Source organism: Callospermophilus lateralis, unplaced genomic scaffold (assembly GCF_048772815.1).
Source record: "Callospermophilus lateralis isolate mCalLat2 unplaced genomic scaffold, mCalLat2.hap1 Scaffold_45, whole genome shotgun sequence".
Taxonomy (NCBI): Eukaryota; Metazoa; Chordata; class Mammalia; order Rodentia; family Sciuridae; genus Callospermophilus; species Callospermophilus lateralis.
Window position 1 is genome coordinate 4,575,869 of NW_027514398.1, and position 17,041 is coordinate 4,592,909.

A 17,041-nucleotide genomic window follows, 5' to 3' on the forward strand; every position below is an offset into this window, starting at 1 on the left:
GTGGGAATGCAAATTGGTGCAACCACTCTGGAAAGCAGTGTGGAGATTCCTCAGAAAACTTGGAATGGAACCATCATTTGATCCAGGTATCCCACTCCTTAGTCTATATCCAAAGGACGTAAAATCAGCATACTACAGTGACATGGTCACATCAATGTTTATAGCAGCCCCATTCACAATAGCTAAGCTATGGAACCAACCTAGGTGCCCTTAAACAGATGAATGGATAAAGAAAATACAGTGTACATAGACAATGGGATATTACTCAGCCTTAAAGAATGAAATTATGTCATTTGCAGGTAAAAGGATAAAACCAGAGACTATTGTGTTAAGTGAAATGAGTTCATCCCAAAAAACAAAGGTCAAATATTCACTCTGATTTGTGAATGCTAGCCCACAACAAGGGTGGTTGGGGGAATAATAGAAATCCATTGCATTAGTAAAAGAGAAATGAGGGGAAGGGAGAGGATGGGAATGGGAAAGACAGTGGAATGAATGGGACAGAACTTTCCTGTGTTCATATATGAACACATGACCAGGGAAACTCCACATCATGACCAACCACAAGAATGGGAAGTTAGACTCCATGATGATCTGACATATGTATGATATGTCAAAGTACACTCTATTGTCCTACATAACTAATACCCATTGGACACATACTTGTCCCTCCTGGCCCTCTGTCTCCAAGGGCCCCTGAAGGGGGTTAGGGGTGAGGCAGGCAATAGCATCACAAGAGACAGGCTGGGTAGTCTCTCAGTGAGGAGAAACAGAGAAGGTAATGAAAACCATGGATCTGAAAGCTGCTGCCCACTTCTGAGAACTGTGTTCCAGGGATAATGGTTCCCAAAAGAGGCAAGAAGGGGATAGGAAAATGGGTGGCTTGTCAGGGTGGCTCCACAGCTCTTTGCACCTGAGATGCATCCTGGCATCTCAGCCTGCAGAAGATGCCCTGTGCTGTGGTTTTTGAGCAAGACCCCAGATTTTATATGATGTCAACCCATCAGACATGGGTCCTACCAAGAACCAGGTAAGAAATGTGGAATACAAAGGCCAGTTCTACCTCCCCCCAGAGAAGCCAGTGAGCACCAAGTCCTCCTCAGGGATGCCAAGAAAGGGAAGGTGAGCTCCCCAAAATAAAAAAATGGCAGGGTCAGGCCATTGCCAGCTGTCTGAGCTTCAACCTAACTGCAACAGGGCAGGAGCAGCAGGTGTCCTCGAGAGTACAGGCCAAGCCAGGACCCGGAGCTCGGACAGGGAAGGCTGCTCCACCTGCTCCCCAGACACCACCAGCCCACAGGCCAATGTCTGGGGCAGCCATGCCACAGGGATCCCTGTCCCCCATTTCATCAGAAACAGACTCCTCCCCTGGGGGCCTCCATGCCAAGGGCCCAGCAGTCACTCCACATTCAGCCTCAGACAAAGTCAGCTCTGTTTTCTGTGTCCTTTGGAGGACAGAGAGCAAACAGGCCACAGACCCCTGTGAGTGTCCTCCTCTCTGAGGTAGTGTGTGCATGGACGTGCCAGCAATCTCACCCCAAAAAAGCAGTTCTACAGCCTCACAATCAAAACTTCTGTTTTTAAACAAATAAACCAAACACAGAAAACCTGGTGGCTGGGCTTAGGCTCTGTAACCACAGAACTAGCAGCAAATAACGACTCAGGGGGGGCACCAAACTCCAAGCAAGGCTGAGGGCACTGCCAACCTCTCCACTTGCTCAGATCCCCCGCAGGCTGAGGAACCGTGCACCCCAGGTCCTAGTAAAAATGCATGGCACTGATCATCTAGACCTGTAAACCAGATCCAGGGAAATGCCAGGCTTTATTTCATCCACTCCATATTAGTCACGTTGACCCCTTTTACAGTGAGGCCAGGCTGTTATTCCTAATGGTGACAATAACAATAAAATGAATTCTCAATTTCACAGGGCACGTCGTGCTGTGTGTGGACTAAAACAGGCCTTCACCTTCTTCCTGCCGGCGTGTGGGGGCTGGTGGCACTCCAGCTAGACACTGCAGTGGTTCTAACAAACAGCCACTGGGTGGGCAAAGGGGAACTGGAGCTCTCTGCTGGAGGGATGTTCTTGTCCCACAGTCAGGGATCCCACGGAAGGGATGGCTGGCCTCTCATGAGTCTCCTGGCCAGTCAGTCATAGGCTCCCAAAGGCTGGATCAGTGCTTGCCTAAGCCACGGTGGCAAGGCACAGGGGGACGGTGCAGTGGCACTCATGTCCCTGGGACTAGCAATGACATGCACAAACCCCTTTCCCCATGAATCCCACTATGAAGGCCCTGCCCACCAGCTACAGGACCTCCTACCTCATGGGAACCCAGAGGCTCTGCATCTCCCCCGACACCCCCTTTACATGGACCTCTGCTCCCACCCAGCCTCCCAAAGAATGCCCCCGGCACAGGGCAGACCCCTACATCGCCTGTCCTCCCCATGTCACTAACATTGCCAATGAACTGCCTCTCCTGGGGTCCAGAAATTCTCCCTTCTCTCCTCATATACTACCTGTGCAGGTCCCCAGCAGGTGACACCAGAGCCATTTTGGAACAGGATCTCTGGAGTGGGAGAGTATGACAATCCCACAAACCTGGGGGAAAGGAACACTCCAGCAGCACCAGAAAGAGCCAGATTGAAGAACTATCAATGGCTGGGCTTGAGGGACTACCTGAGCTCAAAACCTGGAACAAGGAAGGGCAACATCCACCTGGTGGTCACAGAGGGCTCTGCTGCTCTTAGTGAGAAAATAACTTCATTTAGGCCTGGCCAGCGGTAAGCTAGGAAGGACCTCAGGAGTAGCTCACCTCCCCATTCAGAGGCAGATCCAGCAAGACCAGCCTCTCAAGCTCTCCAAAGGCAGGTCCAGGCCACCTCTCTGGGACTCCACATGGCTCCTCTGTGCTGGCATGCTGCACACTGCCCAGGCCAGCCCATCCAGATGGGGCAACACAGTGTGGTGGCCACATCTTCCAGCACAGCCATGCCACAGAGCTCCCAGTGACACTGAGAGGAAACCCAGCAGAGGAGGGGATCCAAGCAGCACGGTTCCCTCCTTAAGTGGTCACTCAACACCAAGCACAGTGGTCAACCTAGAGCTGCGCACCAAGATCCACTTTTCTCTTTCCCATCTAATGCATAAACCTTCGCATACCATGACAGCAGACAAAAGAGTATCGTGAATCCCAGGTGGCTGCCACACACCCATAGGTGTCATCAGATTGTGCCAATCTCATTATCTCCTCTACCTCTACTCTTTCACCATTTTCTAATCCAGCTGGATTATTTCAAATCCAAATCACAGGAATCAAATTATTTTCTTTTTTTTTTTTTTTGGTATCAGGGGATTGAACCCAGGGGCACTTAACCACTCAGCCACATCCCCAGCCCTATTTAATACTTTATTTAGAGACAGGGTCTCAATGAGTTGCTTAGGGACTCGCTAAGTTGCTGAGGCTGGCTTTGAACTCCTGATCCTCCTGCCTCAGTCTCCTGAGCCACTGGGATTATAGGCATGCACCAGCGTGCACCACCACACCAGGGTAGAGCCCACTTTCTGCTGCAGGACTCAGACACAGGACAAGGGAGCTGTCCAAGGGGGTTCCAGTGCATGCCAGCGCTCAGAGAGCCAGGTACTCAGAAATACTCACAGCTTGATAAGGCTGTCGAGGCCTGTGAAGGCACCACTGGTGTCCTCTAATGTGCCTGAGATCTCATTATGGTCCAGGTCCCTGGGGAGAAGACAGAGCATGAACCTCTCAGTCACAACCCTCAACCTACTTTTTTTCATTAGTTCTACATGACAACAGAATATGGCATCATTTTTAAAGCATGGGATATAGTTTGTTCTAATTCAGTTCCCAGGATTTCCCCCTCCCACTCTCTTTGGGGACAGGAGAACTGCTCTACACTGGGTTTCTACTTCACAGCTCAAGGCACCCAGGTGCACTCTAGGGAGCCCAGTGTCCTGTACAGTCATGAGGAGTCCGGCTCTGTGAAGCAGGCCCCGCTCTGTACAGCCTGCAGCGTGGCTAGGCTCCCACGGCCTTCCAATGCAGATGATGCACACCCCAAACAAGCAGCTTTCCCTGGCTAGGCCTGGGGCTGGGAAGCAGTACAGAGCACATTTAGGAAAGCCCAGTTTGTAATCTGCCTGCACAGAGTAGACACCTGGCCGTGGCATGGAGGATCGGTTGACAAGTTCCTTGAGGTTCCTATCTTCTCTAACTCAACCAGAGTCCCTTTTTTTGACCCAACCAAGAATCTGGAACAAGGCACGTAGAAGAAAAAAATCGAGCAGTAAAGAAAGGAACCCTGGCCTTGTGCCCTGCATGCTGGCCGGTGAGTCTGGGGCCCAGAGCCCATCTCCTTACATGGCCTGCAGGGAGCTAGACATTGAGCCAGGGAGGACATCTGGGTGCTGAGTCAGACTTGTGACTCACTCGCCAGGGTGGGAGAGATGGGGCCAACTCTACAGGCCAGGCTCCTCCAGCAGAGCAAATCCCAAGGCCAGTGACTCAGCCTGCTTCCCAGAATCCAAGGGCAGGTCAAAGTGCCCAGGCGGGACATCGCACCTGGCAGCCAGGCCCTATTCTGCATGCACTCTGCCATCTCCAACTTTCCACCAGTCCCTCATGCCTGCCCTTCCCTCTCGTGAGCCCTTGCACAAGGGCCAGGAACAGAAAGAGATGCTCTTGGCTCTCAGGAAGACCTGGAATGGATGGTGCTAGAGGGAAGGGAGCTCTGACTGAAGGTGAACCATTCACTGTGACCTTGCTTGAGCAAAGTCGGCTGCTGGAGGGGCTTCTCCTTCCCACAGTTTCTGCCTATTATCTTCAGACTGAATGAACCCAGGCCTGGGGCGGTGGCTCTGTGTGCCTGTGTGCCCACTCCTGCTGCCAACCTTTTCCTCTTCCTCCGGCCTGCTAAGTCTCAATGCCTGGCCTCCTTATCCTGGCCTTGTAGGACTTCAGTTTGAATAGCTTGGCCTGGGGTGCTTTGCTCCCCCAGGCAGTGACTCCACTGCCCCCACTTTAAAACCAGCTCCACCAGGTACAACTTCAGAGGAACTTCCTGTCCCAGTTGCCTGCAGCAAGCCCCTGTCCACCGGGAACTCATGCCTAGGACAGGGGCCTCAAGAGCCCACCATCACTGTCTGCTGAAAATCACACACCCCGCTCTGGGGGCTTTCTGCTGATGGTTTGGAAACTGTCTGAGGCCAACAATCCCAGAAAAGCATCTGCGGTGACTTCTGGTGATTTACCTAATGGGACACTTAGAGAGACATGGCATTGTCACCTCCACCTGGTTGAATGACTCCCTAATGAGGACAAGGAAAGATACAGAGTCCCCAACTCCACCTCTTTTGGAAATGAGGCACACTGGACACCAAGTGTAACAAAGGAGTTTTTGAACTAGTTTTTGAACTAGTTTTCTACGATGGCTTTGAGAAAAGACATAGAGGGTTTAAAAAAATGAAGCTGGGCCCAGTGTTGCATGCTTGTAATCCCCAGGGCTCAGGAGGCTGAGGCAGGAGGATCATGAGTTCAAAGCCAGCCTCAGCAAAAAGCGAGGCACTAAGCAACTCTGTGAGACCCTGTCTCTAAATAAAAGAGAAAATAGGGCTGGGGACGTGGCTCAGTGGTCGAGTGCCCCTGAGTTCCATCACTGGTACTGAAAGAAAGAAAAAAAATGGTTGCAGGGGCAGTGTGGCAGTGGTTGCCGACCTGGGGACACTCACTTCAACGGCAGGACCCAGCGTCCTGACAGGCACAATGTGCAGCTTCTGCTTCGTGACACCACACTTTAAAGTTGTCATACCCTCAGGCACCATTTCAGGGGAACAAGACATTCAACATCAGCTATGCACACATAACACATCAGCTTGGGGTCCAATTCCCACCCAAAGCCATTGGGAGTGGAGTTCAGAGAACTCCCAGAGAGGCCTTTGGGGGCCGGCTCTGCCCTCTTCTGCTCTCCTGCCCAGGACCCCATCGCTTGGTCACCCCCACAGTGAATGCCATACAAGATGCGCAGGTTCTTGAGTCCCTTGAAGGCACCTTCGGTGATGTGGCTGATGGAGTTGTGGCTGAGGCGCAGGATGCTCAAACTGCCCAGGTTGGCCAGGCTCTCCTTGTCCAGCCACGTGAGGTTGTTGAAGGACAGAATCCTGGGGAGGTGGAGGGGCACAGGTCATTATCAGGCTTCACAGACTTGCTTACAACAACCCATGGGGTCTCCGTGAGCAGGGAGTATATGACAGTGGACGTACAGCTAGGTAATCCACCTGGCCTAACAACAGGGATGGCTGTGCAGGTCCCAGTGTGGTTAAACTGTGGGGATGGCACAAGGTCATGCAATACAAAACCTCCCTGCTGGTGTCCAGGCTGGTCCTGATTCAGACCTTTCTTGGCAGAGGCCCAACACCCTGGATAGGCCCCTTGTGGGTCAGATGCTGCCACTCCACGCACTGGACAGCAAAGGGCGCCATGCATCCCTGCCTGGGACAACCACTGCAGGGCCTCAGCCTCAGGCTGGAGGCTCTGGCCTGAGTGTCACCTACCCTCCCTGTGAGCAGGACAGGACATGCCCCAAATCATCCATTTAGCCTGCATGTGAGACTCCAACCTTCCTCCCAGACACCCTTGCATTTCTGACACAACCCTGGCGCTGGTCACTTGGCATACGGGTCACCTCTGGTTGAAAAATGGGAAGTTTGGGCTGGGTCAGGAAGAAGAAAAATAGTATCAGTGAAGATTAATGGGTTTTTAAAGGGGGCAGCAGGCAGCCTTCTTTCCCTGCTGGAGAAATAAGTCATGGTGTCTGTCAGTCACAAGACCTGGCAGGAGATCAAAATTATATCCTCACCTGCAATTAAGGAATTTGGCTTAGGGGAGGGGCGGGAAAGCAACCCTCAGCCTGCCTCTGAGGTGACCTGAGAATGGGGCAAGCTTCTTGGACTGGTCAAGGCATGCTGCAGTGACCCCCGGTCCCTCTAAAGGGCACAGCAGACAGCGGTCCACAGACAGAAAGGGGAGCAGGGAGCTCAAAGCCCCATCAAGGGTCTGGAGCACAGCTTCTCCCAGGAGGTCACACACCCTCTGCTGAGTCACAGGACGGTGGCTCCTCACCCTAGGAACTAGACAGGCTCAGGACTGTGGGACTCAACCTGCCCTGCTTCCCCAGGGCTCCCGGACTAGGACAACAGAGAACCACATGTCCCTGGAGTTCCCTCATGCGGTCCTCACCTGAGCAAAGAGAGTGCCATCCGATACCACAAGAGGGAGAAAGCAGCACCCTAAAGCACCAGGAGGGCGAATCTAACACCCCAAGTCCAAGGGCAGTGAGCGGGAGGGAGAGGCAGGCTGTTGCATGGCACATGCTCTGACCACTGACCCACAGAGACTGAAACGCCAGGTCAGCAGAGGAATGCTTGTGGGCCCGAGATGCAAGGGACACACAACGTGAGGGACCGGCTAAGGACTCAGGCTGCAAGCGCAGCATGAAGTTCCAGGTCCCTGTGAGTGTGCCTGGCACCCATAACGCTTGCTCACATTAAGTGACGATTTTTCTAGGCCAAGCCTATGAAAAGTGGGAAAGGAGAAAACCCTCCCAAACTCTCCTGAAAAATAAGAAAACCCAACCGGACAAAACTAGAGCATTATGAAACTGAAAATTTCCACCTAGTGAGGACCTGTTCCCCCAACACAAGCAGAGATCTAGAAATGGGTGCAGACACGGGAACATGGCCATGTACTCCGACCTTTGGCTATGCAGCTCCGGCTGTGCATGCAGGACAGAGAGGGGACCCAGGTTCCCTCTCCAGGGGTCACCACTGTAGCTCTCATCTTGGGTAACAGTGAGCTCAGGTGCCCTCAGGCCCAGCCTGGGTGTCCTGCCAGGGATCTTCCAAAGGAATGGAGGGTGGGGGGACACTGTGAGCATCCATGCACATCCACCTCCTCCACCAGGCACGACAGGTAAAGGGAAGAGCCAGGTCCCTGGGGAAGCTGACTGAGGTGCAAGCGCTGAGGACACACAGATTCTTCCAGTCAGTGGGTCACCATTGCTCTGTTCATGATCCCAGTGTGGTTCAAACACACTGTTTCTCTCTCTCTCTCTCCCTCCCTCTCTCTCTCTCTCTCTCTCTCTCTCTCTCTCTCTCTCTCTCTCTCGTACTGGGGCTTGAACCCAGGGGTGCTCTACCACTGAGCCACATTGCCAGCTTCTTTTTTTTGAAATAGGTCCCACTAATTTGCTGAGGCTGGCCTCAAACTTGTGATACTCCTGCCTTGGCCTCCCAGGTCACTGGCATTACAGGTGTGCCACACCATGGCCCAGAGGCCTAAGGTACCATCACTCTGCAAGAAGCTACAGTGAGAAGGGTTCTTTAGGTTGCCCTTCCCAGACAGAGCCCTTGACTTCAGGAGCTTTTTCCACACCCAAGAAATCCCTGGGGACAGAGGCTCTTCATGGGGACCGACAGGCTACACCTCTGTTATTTCAAAAATAGGAGGTAGGAAGGGCCTGGAGCTCAAAGACCTGACATTCCTGCTTTGGGCCTGGCTGGCCTGGACATCTATCCTTCTTTCTGCCAGAACAGGGCCACCGGCCTGCCTGCCTCTGAGCTGCCTTTGCCCCCGAGGCCTACACCCCTTCTTAGTCCACTGCTCTCTGGGCTCTGGAGGATCTGCCTCCATAGACCAAAGCCGAGGGCACTTACAACTCACGCAGCTTCTGACAGAAGTTCCAGCCATTGCCGTGGATGCGTGAGATGGAGTTGTGGCCAAGGTGCAGCTGGTGCAGGGCCATGAGGCCAAAGAGGGAGCCGCTGTTCACTTCCACCAGGCTGTTGTGCTCGAGGTGTCTGCAATGACAGTGCCCGGGGTCAAAGGGGTCCAACCTTTACCCAATACCCGGAGTGTGCCTGGTCAGCGCTCCGATCAGACACGGCGGTCACACTGAGGGTGTAAGAGCACATGGGAAGCATGGAGACGCCCTGGTGTGCATATCGAGGTGTCTGCAATGACAGTGCCCGGGGTCAAAGGGGTCCAACCTTTACCCAATACCCGGAGTGTGCCTGGTCAGCGCTCCGATCAGACATGGCGGTCACACTGAGGGTGTAAGAGCACATGGGAAGCATGGAGACGCCCTGGTGTGCATACACATGGCGGAGAGAAGACAGGCAGACCCCACTGGAGGGTCTGCAGGCCAAGATGTACTCAGAAAGTTTGGAAGGACAGGGGATGTTAGCCATAAGTTACTTTCAGCTAAGTCAAAGTGAACCAGGCAGATGAGTGGGCAGAGGAGTTCTCAGCAAGGGCAAAGCCAGGAGAGAAACAGAGAGAGAAGGGGAAAAGGGAGGCAGCCCTTATCCTCATCCAACTGAAAAAATCCACTGTGTCAGGAGACATGGCATTAGCTCTGGGGTCCAATGACTGTATGATTTTTGTTTTTCTGGTACCCAGGATTGAACACAGGAGTGCTTAACCACTGAGCCCCAGCCCCAGCCCTACTTATGTTTTTTTATTTAGAGACAGGGTCTCACTGAGTTGCTTAGGGCTTTGCTAAGTTGCTGAGGCTGGCTTTGAACTCACGATCCTCCTGCCTCAGCCTCCTGAGACGCTGGAATTACAGGTGTGTGCCACTACTCCCAGCTCCATGACTATAAGATTTAAATCTTTATTTTGCTGTTTTGATGGCTTATGAGTCTGAGCACCTGCGAAATGGAAATATCCAGAAGAATCCACCTCATGGTGCTGTATGGAGAGGGAATAGAGAATGTACGTCGGGGTTGTGGGCAGTGTGAGGATCTGGCTCCCAACAAGCTCATTAAGTATGCACAGTAGGTCCCTGACTTACAGTATTCCAACTTGTGATGTCCACACTCTATGAAGGTGTGAGACTAACACACATTCTGCAGAAACTCCGCTTTGAATTCCAAATCTAGATCTTTCCTAACTGGTACAATCCTTTCTCAATGCTGGGAATGGCAGAGAGATGGCTCCCCCTCAGCCCTGTGGTACCCAGAGGAAACAACTGACACTCTACCATGTGTTGTGCTACAAGCTAGGATGCCCTGGGGACTAGGAATTAAGTGTATTTTCAACTTATGACATCCTCAGCTCACAGTGGGCATCTCAGGATATGACCCCACTGAATGAAGAGCATTCATGTGCCATTCCCTCACTTCTCAGAATCCTCACCAATGACAGCTCTGCCTAGACACCTGGTTTCTCTCATGGAAGTTACCGATGCACATTTTGCTCTTTTTTTGGTACCAGGGATTGAACTCAGGGGTGCTTAACCACTGAGCCACACCCCCACCCTTTTTTATATTTGATTTAGAGACAGGGTCTCGCTGAGCTGCTTAGGATCTTGATAAGTTGCTGAGGCTGGCCTCAAACTTGCAATCCTCCTGCCTCAGCCTCCTGAGCCACTGGGATTACAGGCACACACCACCATGACCAGCCCTAATTTGTATAAATTCGTTCCACATAAAAATGAAATGGTAGAGCCTCACACTGTTTTCTTCTTAAAATTCTCTTAATCCTCAGACCATCATCAACTTAGAACTTCAGATTCTAAATGACAGACTTGAGAAAGGAAGAGTGTTCTGGAATATGCACCACAGAGCTCCATCCCAGCTGAAGTGGCAAGGAGGAGAAGCCACTAGCATCCAGGTCATGCAAAGCAGAGATGCTTCTGCACAGTACACTGTGGGGCCTGGACCTAAGCTTCTGGGCTTGGTTTCAGTTATAAAGACAAGTAGTGAAGGAAAGAAGTGGGTAAAGATACTGGTGAAGATGTGCCAACTTGGAAGTAACCACCCGCAAACCTGAAAAGAGGAAAACCAAGAGGAAATGCTGAGACCCAACTGTCTTCTGGGAGAAAAATGGGGATGGGGAGGGAGGGGGAGAGAGGGGATGGATGATGGTACTATGTGATTCATTCACGCAGAGGCATGACCTCTAATGAAAAGTAAACAAATTAAATGTTGAAGGACAGCAGATTACATTCCTCTGCTTTTTTTTTTTTGATGTTGCCTTTGTTTCTGGCAGGCCTCAGCTCCGCTATTGGACACATCTGGCCGAAGAGAATGTTCCCTTGATAAAAGCTGCACATCTGCACCAAGTGCCTTGATGAGCTGACAAGACATAAATAAATCTCCTGTGATGAACTGTATTTTGGGTCCACCTACACATCAAGGAAGACTGTCAAACCCAAAATGGGGAGAGAAGGAGCTTCCTGTGGAGTGTGGGAATGGAGAGGATGTGGGGAAGGATCTGTTCTGCAGCGAGGAAGTGGGGGTGGGAGGAAGCCCAGGAATGGGGCTCCTTCCTGCAACACCTGACCTGATTCAAAAACCTCCTCCAAGAGATGTTCCTATTCTGCTGTGGAAACACGAACAGATATAGTTGAGTCTGCAGAGACACTGAGTTGGGACCACAGGAAGACTCAAAGGACAGGTGGCCTTCTGGGTGCGATGGCACAGGACTGTCATCAAGGCAGCTCAGGAGGCTGAGACAGAAGGATCTCAAGTTAAAAGCCAGCCTCAGGAAAAGTGAGGTGCTGAGCAACTCAGTGAGACCCTGTCTCTAAATAAAATACAAAATACGGCTGGGGATGGGGCTCAGGGGTCGAGTGCTTCCCCAAGTTCAATCCTGGTACCAAAACAACAACAAAAAAAAAAAAACAGAAAGAAAAAGGAAAGGTGGCCTGCTCTTCACCTAGTGCTCAGCTGAATGGACACACACAGGCTGCCCCACTCCCCACAGAGGCAGGGTGCAGAGGCCACGGCCTCACCCTTGGGCTGGAGCCCTGCCACGGCCCGCCCACATTTACAGCACATGCATACTGGACAGCCCCCAGAAAGCGCCATCCATCAGCTTGCTGATGTTGTTTTTCTGGAGCTTCAGCACCTCCAAGCTGTCCAGGCCCTGGAACGTGAGGCCCTGGATCAACCGAATCTGATTCCAATTGAGGTCCCTGAAGAGAAGAAGCCCCCAGGGTCAGAGCCTCCCTGTGCACATTACACACACACACACACACACACACACACACACACACACACCCCTGCCGAGTTTCCCAGCCAGCAAGCCAGCGGGTATCTAATGCAAAAACATTTGCAGTCAGGGCACCTGACGGGATCTCCATATATGGGGCAAGAGCAGCGGGGGACCCCCCATGAAGCACACACATTCAGCTGCTAGCTCTAGTACTAGAGAGCTTCGGGGGACTGAAAGGACTCTGGGTGGCCTGGAGTGGCAGGGAAAGACACATGGAGCTAATGGGAAAGCCCTGGTTTCCCCCAACTATTTCTGGAGCATCTCGTGACCCAACCTCCTCAGCATCATGGAGACCTTCTCCGCAGACAGCCAGGATCCACACCCCACTGAGCCTCAACAACTGTTCTCGTCAATTTAAACCAAATTTCCACTACTGGCTTGTTTTCCTGACATTTATTCTTCCAATAATAAAAAGAAGTCAAAAATCAATCAACCAATCAATCAATCAAGAGCCAAGCATGGTAGCACAGGGTTATAATCCCAGTGGCGTGGGAGGATTGTGAGTTCAGAGCCAGCCTCAGCAACTCAGCAAGGCCCTAAGCAACTCAATGAGACTCTGTCTCTAAATAAAATACAAAATACAGCTGGGGAGGTAGCTCAGTGGTTGAGTGCCCCTGAGTTCAATCCCCGGTACCAAAAAAAAAAAAAAAAAAAAAAAAAAAAAAAAAAAAGCGAGAGACAATCATAAATCAACCACCTTGTAAGATTTAGGAGATAAAAATTGCCATCTCCTGCTTACCGCCTTTAGCCATGCTAACTTCCTGCCAAATTCAAGAAATGTCGAGGATGCCATCAAGCCTGAGGTACTTATTTTACGGGTACCTTTAAAAACAACACTAAAACCTCTGAGATAAATAAACAGAATGCATGCAGCCTAAGCACTAGCCACGCCAGCTAACCAGCAGGATTCCTCATGTCATCGAGGAGGACACTAGCATAAACCTGCACGTCCATACTCAGTGGACCTCATCCCTGCAAGATGAGGTGGTCCACCGGCCCCAGACCCAGCTCCAATCTGCTTTTACTAGGTGTTGTCATAGGGGCATTGATTACAGTTCATGCAGAACTTTACTGGGGCAAGGTGTGGCGGGGAAGTAGGGGTTGCATTTGGTGCTAGGTCCTTGGGGAAGTTTGGCCCCCATAAAAATTGGGCTATAACCTTAATTAAAGTGCTGGTTTCTGTACTCACAGTTGTGTCAGCCTAGGGAACTTGAATGCTTTTATAGGAAGCTGGGTGATCCTGTTTTTGCTCAGGCAAAGAGCAGCGACCGTGATAGGCCATCGAATGCTCCTGACTCCAGGGACGCAATGTGATTGCTGGCCAGGTTGCTGGAACGAGTCAGGAGAGAAAATGTCACAGTTATAGGAGGCCTTCCTGTTCTGTTACAGACACCAGACCCATCTGGATGCGAGCTGGGAAAACACGCTAAGACACACCCAGAGGGACAGGTTTCCTGAGGAGATGTCTGTTATCACGAGGCTTCAGAGCCTGCCCTGACTCCCAGATGGGGAAGCACTGCAGGTGGCAAGACTGTCCAAGGTCAACCTCCACTCAGCCCAGAGCACACAGCACCTGTGGCTAGTGGGCCCAAGAGGGCGGGAGATGACCGTCAGACACCTCCACCCCCAGCCCTCCTGCAAACCTGCCAACCTCAGGCCACACCTGGCCCGCCACCCAAGGCCCACAAGAAAAGCCCTACACAAAGCACAAAGTCAGCTCACAGGCCAGGTCAGATTCCATTCCATGATTTGGGGAAACAGTCTTTAATCCTGAAGTGGGTCTCATTTTTGGACTTACATAATAAGTAGGTACAAGCCAATTCCTTTAAATGATTTTAAATACCCAAAAGAAACCCTCTAGTTAAAGAGACTTGAGCCAAGTTCTTTAGAGAGCAAGCCATACCATGCCTGTAATCCCAGTAGCTCAGGAGGCTGAGGCAGGAGGATTGAGAGTTCAAAGCCAGCCTCAGCAAAAGTGAGGCCCTAAGCAACTCAGTGAGACCCTATCTCTAAATAAAATACAAAATAGGGCTGGGGATGGGGCTCAGTGGTTAAGCGTCCCTGGTTCAATCCCCGGTACCCCCGCCACCGCCAAAAAAAGACAAGCAATACTTTTTCAGGGCCATCTCCTTTGACCGTACTGAGCAGACAGACTGCAATGTATAACACAGACAGGTGTGTCACACTGGTGAAAGCATAGCAAGCAGTGGAAAAGAAAAGGGAAAAAATAAAGGGAATAAAATAAATCAGTATTCCTATGAGAAGTCACCCCTCAACACCCTTCTTACTGCTTTTCCTAGACAAAATTTTGGTGTTTTTTTTAAAAACAAAACAACAACAACAACAAAAAACAAAAACAACAACAACAACAACAAAAACAGCACCTAAGTGAAAAGGAGAAAGCCCAGAGAATCTTCTACCCTGGGGGGAAGGAACAAGGCTCCTCTGGGTTCTTTATCAGGCAGAGCCCCAGCACAGGGCACATGAGGATTCTCTACAAACTGTTTGTTCTTTACATTCCAGATTAGAGAATAACAGCCTCTGGGAAGAAGATAGAGCAGCCACAAGCTGCCAAAAGAGAAAGTCCCTCCTGCTTTCTTGCAGGGACAGAAGGTCAGCACAATTCCATTTCGCGGTTGGTGGTTTCTTGGTTATGAGTAAGAGAGTGTTGGGCGGCAGCTGGACACCTCAGGACAGGCTCCACTTGAGGTTAACAAAGGCCAAGGCCTCCTGTTCCTGATTTCGGCACCTTGATGCAGCCTGAGAATAACTTGGAAAATCTAGGGGCCAAGGTTCATCTTCCCTGAAGAGATGGGTCATGACCACCTCTAAACAGGACTCGCAAATGAGCTCCAAAATGACTCCGAAACAGTGATGACAAAGCGAATGTAAACTCACTCAGATTTGGAAATGTCTCCAGATTCTTCCCCAGAGCAACACTTTCCTACCCACAGGCCATGGGTGCTGCAGGTTTTATCATTTTTACTCCTGTCTACCATCCACATCGCAGGTAAGATGGGGCCCGAACACAGGTAAGAGACACATCAGCACAGTCCTGAGAACCCACAGAACCAGGAGCCGCCTTCCCAGACAGATCCCATGAGCTGTGTGATCATTGTGGGACTAGGAAGAAAGAGCCTGGAGAGTATGCAAAGCGCTCTCCCTGCAGAGTGGGCCTCTAAGCTCCCCTGAGCCTTCTCTCCAAGCTCTGCTGGGAAGCAGCCCAGTAAATGGGAGTAAAAGCAGGCTTTGTTGTCAGGACAGACCTCAGAGTCTTGAACTCTTTTATCTGAGGGGTGAGCTCCCTGGACAGGAAGTCTACCTCTCCCTGCCAAAGGTGTCCACCTTGGGTGTAACACAGATGAATACTAAGGGACTGGAAATGTTCCATCAGTGGGCATCAGAGGCCAATCCCTCCTTTCTTGTACCATCCCCAGAGCTGAAAAATTGTTATGGTTTGGATGTGAGGTATCCCCCAAAACTCACGTGTGAGATGGTGCAAGAAGGTCCAGAGGAGAAATGACTGGGTTGTGAGAGCCTTAACCCAACCAGTGAATGAACCCCCTGATGGGATTAACTGGGTGGTGGCTGGAGGCAGGTGGGTGTGGCTGGAGGAGGGGACATGGGGGCATGGCTTTGGGTCTCTATTTGTCTCTGGAGAGTGGAGTCTCTCTCTGCTTCCTGATCACCATGTGAGCTGCTTCCCTCCACCACACTCTTCCTCCATGACCTCCTGCCTCCCCTTGAGCCCTGAGGAATGGAGCCTGCTGTCTATGAATGGAGATCTCTGAAACTGTCAGCCCCCAAATAAACTTTTCCTCCTCTACAATTTTCTGGTCGGGTTTTTTTAGTCACACAGTAGTGAAAAAGCTGACCAAAACAGAAGTGAAATATGCAGACTGGGTACAGACCTGGGCAATGGAGAGGCCTCCAGTTAACCTAGAAGCAGAGGGACAGCCCCAGCCACAGAAGCACTTACAGCTCTCTTATGTACAGTCCAGGGGGAAAGCAGGCGCTCCAAATTTCCATGATATTATTCGAACTCAGATCCAACACTTCCAAGGAAAGGTAGGCCTTCAGCTGGCTCCCGTTCACACTGCGGATCCTGTTGTGCTGCCTGAAACACACAAGTGGAGGTGACTTGGGCATTTCTTTTTGCAGAGTAACTACAAGAGCCAGGCATAGTGGTGGACGCCTGTAATCCCAGTGGCTCAGGAGGCTGAGGCAGGAGGAACTTAAGTTCAAAGCCAGCCTCAGCTTATTGAGGCCCAAAACAACTCAGTGAGACCCTGTGTCTAAATCAAATATAAAAAAGTATAAGAATTCTCTTTCCTATTTTACTAGTTGTTTCACTCTTTCATAACATGACTCTCTAGTGACATTCAAAATGAGCTTTCCTGTTGTTCTTCCCATCCATGATCAGCTGCTGGCTTCAGAGAGTATGCTGGATTTTCTCATATGGGACAAGCTGTTTAAAAAGTATGGGAAAGAACATAAGGGAGATCTCTAAGTACACAATCATGGCATTACCTGCATCTACCTATATACCCACCATAAAGGATGTACCAGTGCAATTGGGCAGCTCCAAACCAATAACCTTCTGCAATCTCCAGGACCCAGTCCACTGCCATGATTTAAAAGGCTTATAGGCACCAGCCTAAGTTTAGTCATACGGCTGTGTGCAGTATTGGGGATTAAACCCAGGGCCTCATGCATGCTAGGAAAGTGCTACACCACTGAGCCACATCCTCAGACCTCTCTGGGTCAGTTTAATCCAACTTCACAAATCACTACGTACTTTCACAAATCACTACTGACACCTCCCATGTGCCAGGCCTGGAGACATACAGGAGATTAAACACACACACACAACACACACACACACACACACACACAGATAAAATTATGGTAATCTGCCGCAGTCTGGCTGCAGCAAAATAACTGGGGGGGGGGGGGCTGGGGATATGGC

The 17,041-nt window shown here is 50.9% G+C and overlaps 1 pseudogene; it reads right to left on the minus strand.

The window, feature by feature from the left end:
• The window catches only part of LOC143388921 (leucine-rich repeats and immunoglobulin-like domains protein 1), a 30,183-nt pseudogene extending 14,001 nt beyond the window's left edge, over positions 1-16,182 (minus strand).
• Between the last annotated feature and the right edge of the window lie 859 nt (positions 16,183-17,041).